Source organism: Betta splendens, chromosome 2 (genome assembly GCF_900634795.4).
Source record: "Betta splendens chromosome 2, fBetSpl5.4, whole genome shotgun sequence".
Lineage (NCBI taxonomy): Eukaryota > Metazoa > Chordata > Actinopteri > Anabantiformes > Osphronemidae > Betta > Betta splendens.
This window is the reverse complement of record NC_040882.2, coordinates 5,356,213-5,362,927: the sequence shown is the minus strand read 5'-3', so window position 1 is coordinate 5,362,927 and position 6,715 is coordinate 5,356,213. Positions and strand designations below refer to the sequence as shown.

The 6,715-nt window shown below is 43.3% G+C and overlaps 1 long non-coding RNA gene across 2 annotated transcripts; it reads right to left on the bottom strand.

The window, feature by feature from the left end:
• Positions 1–820: 820 nt before the first annotated feature.
• LOC129603784 (uncharacterized) lies at positions 821–5,561 on the bottom strand. Of its 2 annotated transcripts, XR_008694004.1 has the most exons (3): positions 4,995–5,561; positions 4,428–4,535; positions 821–4,378 (listed from the first exon to the last, which is right to left on the bottom strand). It is a non-coding gene; the product is annotated as an uncharacterized LOC129603784 (long non-coding RNA). The 2 variants fall into 2 exon arrangements; XR_008694003.1 differs by having other exon boundaries at positions 821–4,535.
• Positions 5,562–6,715: the final 1,154 nt, after the last annotated feature.

Below are 6,715 nucleotides of genomic sequence, written 5' to 3'. Positions count from 1 at the left end.
GAGCATTATCTTCTACAATGAAGGTGTTCCCAGCCTTACACATTCCATTTTGTGCTGTGAAGAGATTCCTATCGGTCATTAATTTGTTGCAATGGGGGCGTCCCCCGCATCAATGACATGATCGGTATGGAACTCGCAGAGCACGGTGGCCGACAGCAGCACCAGCAGAAAACAGGTGAAGTGGACCTTCATGATTCACTGACAAGAAAAAAAGAGCCTCACAATGAAGGCTTGTGCAATTTAATGACTTATCTAACCAATAAATTACAGTCAGTTAAGCTGAAAAAGGAACAGTATGTTTGTACTTAATTTAAATAACTACAGTAAGCAACTTGTGTTTTACTAAGGCCAAATAAAAATCATCCAGCGAATTCAGTGCAAACTTGAACTAAACTTTAAACTATGACAATAAATTAATTTCTTACCGCTTTGCTCAACTAAGTGATTGATTAAAAGATTCAAAAAGTTGCTGTATCAGCAGGAGCTGGCCGTCTGAGGCACCAGTTTGTCAGAGTGATAGAATTCTCTGAATGTGTCGTCTGCCCACAGTGACACCGTTATAGAGTGTGTAGAGACAAAGGGAACAACTCTGTCTGTAATCAGCATGAATATTTATCTAAACAGAAATCAGATGAAGATAGTTTTTAATGTGAGAAATGCATAGAGATGCAAATTTCACACATCCACTAAATTTATGCAGCTCATATCTGAACACTGAAGCAGTTCTTGTTGTGACTCACTGGTCACAGCTTACAAACTATTTAAATTAACACCAGAGTGAATGTGGTGGAAATTTTCCATAAAGAAGCAGATGAGAGAGTTGTCCTTTTGTGCGATTTATTGAAATAATAAAGAAAATAAAAATAATGGGGAAAGCAAATCAAAAGCATGGATGTTGATCGTGCACATCAACAAACCGAAAACCAGCTGGGGAGATCAGTGCACACACCACGAAGGTGTGATGCAAAGAGCCCACGATCCTAAAGTTGCTTCTGCCTTTTAGCTTCTCTGTCCGACTAGGGTGGAATGTCTTTCTAACCCAATCAAATTACACGCACCATCTCCTCCCTGTCGCAGTGTGTGTGAAGATATTTACATTCTCACACCTGCATTGCTGACGTCCAACTATCTGTGAGAAAGGAGCACCAAGTCTCAACAGACAGAGACACAACTCGCTGACCTTGGGTTTGGGAGCTAGAGTTGAGAGTCTATCAGGCAGAGACAACCATTGAACAATCTAGGTGAAATGTCAAATGCATACAGTAAGACAAAACATAAGATATTAATTGCAGAACATAAGTCATAAATCGTATAATAACTGCATAGAAGTAAGGAAGAGACATAGAAATAAGGAAGAGACAATTAGAAATAAGGAAGAGACAATTTTTCCCATAACACTCCCCCCTTTTGATTACACATTAATCAACCACTAAAAGAATAAAATTGTCAACATCACATTCTGTAATAATAAAAGACCCTTGCAAATGATGACAATAAGGGTATTAACTCATCAAGATTCAAAATACACCTTCACATTAAATGCAAGTAACTTAGGGACAAAAGGTTGGGAGCTGTTTTTGGTGGGTAGTTATACAAGAATAACTTCTGTATCGACATGTGAAGAAAATAAGCTCATAATCATATTCGTATCAGATTATATTTTGTGATCAGATAGCCTAAGACCATCGTCAAAGTCATTAAGTGAATTAGAGTTGGGATTTTTGAACATAGTGCATTGTGTCATTTGATACGAGAGTGTTGCTGGGGTCGCACGCATGATGAGACCTCTAACCAGTGGGATAACGCAAAAACCAAACAAGAGAATCACAGCCATCTCAATGATAAAGGAAACAGCTGTGGACATGAGAACAGATTTCCATTTTCCGGACATTTTGTCTAGCCAATTCCAAGAGAAAGAACCTATACCAGAGTTAGCTGAGATTTTGAAGGCCGTGGAGCGCCTTCGCCACGATACCATTAGAATCAGTGTTATTCAGGATGTAAGTACAACATGCCTCTCCAAACATAACACAAACGCCTCTTTTCTCTGCTAACAACGTGTCTACGGCCATTCAATTGTAATGTAATAAAGATAATTAATGTATGATAGCCATAGGTTTCCGGTGGGGTTCTGTTTCATATAATCTTAAGATAGATTTCATGCTTTCTAATCTTTAATTGTACATTTGCGTCTAGAGCGAATAGGAGATTCAGGGATTTAACCAGAATGATGATGCGTTTTGTCTCATAACCTCTGTCATCTGTAGATGAAGGATAAAAATTTTTGTAGCAATGAATAAAGTGATTGTGAGCAAATGAAACATCAAATTAATATTTAAACTCAGTGTTGTGAATTATGTGAAAGTTTCTCATTCAAAAGTGTTGTGTAAAGTTACATGGAAACATCATATGATCAAGGCAATAATCAGAGTAACATAAAATGTCTAACGCAACGAGGTTACAATTGATGTCTTGTAACAATCAGCTTCGTCCTGTTGAACAGTAGCGTTAGATTGTTTCCAACCTGTGTGTTGATGTATTGCCAGTTCGTTGGAGTTCTTCAGGTTGTGATCAGCTGATCACAGAGACACTTGGGATTCGTTATCACCGCCAGGTTTCCTCCCAATGTCGTCTGAGTCACTGTCACTCCCGTGATGTGAAGAGTCTACACGTCGTCCAGCGTTGACAACTCAAGGCTGCTCGTGTGTGTGTTTTCTCAGGAGCGTGTGTGTAGATGTATGGTCTGATAGTGTGATTCACCGGCGCAGCTTCAGGCGGCGCTTGGCTCACACCTTTAGCTGAACGGTCAACGCAGCCTCGCCTCAGTGCGTGTGTGAGCACAGCGAAGGTCGTCCTTCTCAGTTCTTTTCGTTAGTGGTGAATTCTCCGTGAGATGTAGATGGAAGGTCGTCTGTCGGATCCGGGACCTTCCTGGATGGAGTGGATCCAAATCGCTCTCTCTGCGATCTTTACAGCCGTGTGGGTCGTCAGAAGGTCCAGGAAGGGGCCTCGCTACCGTTTGGAGTCCCAGTGCTTCCTCCTGAACTCCTTAACGATCACCCAGTCCCCTGGTTGGATGGTGTAATGGTCCTGTCGCCTGTTTTCACCTGTTGGGAAATCTGAATTGTGGGGAAAAAAAGTGTTTGGGCGGCACGGTTTCCTATCAGGCCCAAACCAGACTCCATGGCTACAGGTGAAACCATTCGTCAGCCAGAGTCAGCGTTCCTGTGAGGTAGCAAACGTTTAAAGCACAGGGAGAGAAGAGGAAGGAGAGGGTAGAGAGAGTTGGAGAGGGAAATGAGGATCAGGAGAGGGAGGGGTTGTTGGGCAGTGACCTTCGCAGCAGCGTCTGCAGCTGCATGTCGGCAGAAACAAAGTCGTCACTGATGGTGTGAGTTGGACATTTACAAACAGCATTAGCTGTAGGTACTGTAGCAGGACAGCGTCCAGCAAAGCAGCAACCTAATCATGATGTAAGATAGGTTTGCAATCAGACTTCAAAAGCTTCCTATGCTTCCACAGAGCATCTGTGGAGTCTGTGTAGATGGTAACTCTCCTTCTGCTAGTTTACCAGCTTCAGTCAACGCGATCAACTCTGCAGCCTGAGCAGAGTAGTGTCTTAGCAAAAAGCCAGACTTCAAGACGGCCTCTTGATAGTAACGTTCAGCATGTTGAGCAAGGTGGTGTTGCATCTAAGCCATCGGGCTGTAGAAAGATGTGATCTATTCCAAAAGAATCAAAGACACAGTGAGGACAAAAGAACAGAAGTCGTACAACCTGATTTCTCATCCACTGTTTGAGTGAAAGGTCGCGTAGGGTCAGATCAGGGAGACCCAAAGTAGGAGCCGACTGAAGAGCAAGCATGAGGTCAGTGAACGTTGTTCAGCCTCAGACGTCCACGTGAGACAAGAAGTGGACGATGAAGACGTCTGCATCAGAACCCTGAGTGGGGCCTCAGAGAAGGTAAAGTTAGGAACGAAAGTCCTACAATAAGAACAAAAACCTAGAAAAGACATCAGCTGTTTTTACGTGCACGGTTTAGGCAGGTTTAAAAATGCTTCAACTCTGTTGGGTGAGATGGATTTGCCATCAGCTGTAATTACAATGACCCAGAAAATAACCTTTGTCTGAACAAACTGTAATTTAGACAGGCTCTTTGTGGCCTGTCGCATCCAATGTTTCAGTATCTTAGTGGTGTCTGCAGTAACGCCATCTATGGCTTCTTTCAAGAGGGTGTTGTTGTTTACATGGTCTGTGGTCAGATTTAGGTGTGATGACCACTGGTTCACATCCTCTGATCAAACCTACATCATGTCTGTGTGTGAGCCACAGGGAAGCAGGGCTTCCTGTAAGGCTGAGTGTTGGGTCAGAGCGTCCTCTGAAATAAAAATAAAAACGAAAGCATGTAGTGTGGGTAAATACGTCACATGGGGTCAGAAGTCGTTCACCAGTCTCCACCCCGTTGACATCTGTTCACGAAAGGACCCACGTCCTGCATCTGTCTCCATCATGTTTTCACAGAGGGACGTGTGGAGCTGTAGAATAAACATCAAAAATCTTTTTGTTCGTTAGTAAAAGAAATCGCAAGCGCAGACCTGTGTTCATGCCAAAAGAGGGAAGTTGAGGTCAGTTTGTCAGTGTTTACCTTTAATAGTCATTGATAGTCTGTCAGTCTCAGTCTTCCTATAGTCTGTTTTTTTTTTCTATAGTCTGGCCAGACGAACCTATATTGTGCACAAGTATTTTTAGAAACATGAAGGATTTTATTACTGAATTTGTTGCAAGTTAAAATAGTTTGAACCCATCAGACTGTAAAGTCATGCAGCAGTTGTCATTTAGCTGTTTGTCATCATTTTCAAATCACTCTGTGGGATTTTTTGAGCAGAAAGCGATTCTTCATTGCGAGCAGATAAGCATAAACATGAATTTGAGCGTGTATCAGCTGTAAGCGTGTTTCTTCATTGCGTGTATGAATGTGTGTATGTTTGCGGTACCGTCTTGTACGTCACGTGAAAAGGAACCGTCACCTTCCTCCTTCCCCAACCATCAGTCTGATGTGAGCGCCAGTGGGTGAAGCCTTTCAATGGGACAGTTGTTTCTCGATGACAGACCTTTCCTGGATCCTCAGATGCAGCTCTTTTGGGCCGATCACGTCTTAAGCCTCTTCTGTTGTTTCAACCAGTGTCTGTGTCAGAGCACGTCTTCTCTGCTGTTGCTCTGTCCTTGTTTTCCTTTGCTGATTGTCATAAGCAGGTGTCTGTGTCAGACACACACGCTTGTAGTAGCTGGTTCATCTGATGAGCCCAGAACGTGACGGCTGCAGACGTTGTGTGAGTCGCTGAGGCGTCCATGCTGTGGTCTGTGTCCTCCAGCTGCTGTGGTGTCAGAGCTTCCACCCTGTTCTGGTTGTTGGTCGGCGCTTCTTCTCCTTCGGTTCTTCTGCTGATGGTGGGAAAGGAGTCCAGATCCGGATTTACCCTCATCGCGCTCAGTTCTGCATTAGAATAGAGAGCAGAAACAATGGGAGCATTTGCTCTTGGCATGATATGTGTGTGTGTGTGTGTGTGTGTGTGTGTGTGTGTGTGTGTGTGTGTGTGTGTGTGTGTGTGTGTGTGTGTGTGTGGCAGAGTGCAAACAATTCTTCCCCAGAGTTGTTATCTCCTTTTTTCCTGTTACTCTCATCTCTCTTTTGTTTCTTTTAGGGCTTTAGTTTTGATAGTTTTGCTTTTTCAGATCGTTTCTTTTGTATCTAATTTTTCTTTTAAGGTGCATATGTCTTTTACACTAAGCTTCTCCTTTTGAACCCATAACCAGTTTCCCACTCATGGAAACATGAAACGCACTAATAACCATATTTACTTTAATTACGTTTAGTTTTGTACGGTTTCTGTCTGGTGGTGAAGACTCAAATTGCCCCGAACCCGTCTTTCAGAGTCCGGCGGTTTCCTGCCTTAGATTTTTGGGGTGTTCCGGCCGGAACCTTCCCAAAATGCCTTTTTATCGGACGTCTCCGTAAAAAGGGAACCAACCTGATCTGGCGACAGAGCCTTTCACGAAGTATTTCCTCAACGTTAGGCCCCTCTAGGCCCGGGTCCCTCGTATCTTGAAAATACTTCACTCTGCGAACGCGCTCCCTCTTTCAGAAGCCGTCTTTTATACTCAGTCCCCCACATGTGGACCACGCACAGATCAAAAATCATGTCTGTATCCTCAGTACAGACGGAAGCTCGGTTCCACGAGCCAACCCTTAGCAACCGACGTCTCACCACCCAGAGCAGACTTTCACCTAATTAAGAACATGTATTATTGGGATTTTTTTTTCTTTTTTCTCGATCTAATTAGTTTTCCTAATCAAATTTAGTGTTTCAACCAAATAGAAGATTTCTTTTCTTTTTTTCAACCAATTGAAATGTTTCAGCTAAATTAAAAATAAAAGTTCCAATCCTTTTGTTTTTCCCAAATCAAAGCAATCTCTCTCACCGAGCCGAGCCAAATTAGGATTTGAGTTTGAATCCGAGTTCGTGGATCTCGTCAGAGGTGATCCAGACGGGTGAGCAGTCCTCCCAGCTCTGAATGTCTGTAGAGGTTTGGAGGCTGAGCGACCCTAGTCCTCAGGACTATCGTCCCTGATCACACCGTCCAGACGACCTGCCGCGGGATCCTGCCGACAACGCCAATTTCTGTGGTGGAAATTTTCCATAAAGAAGCAGATGAG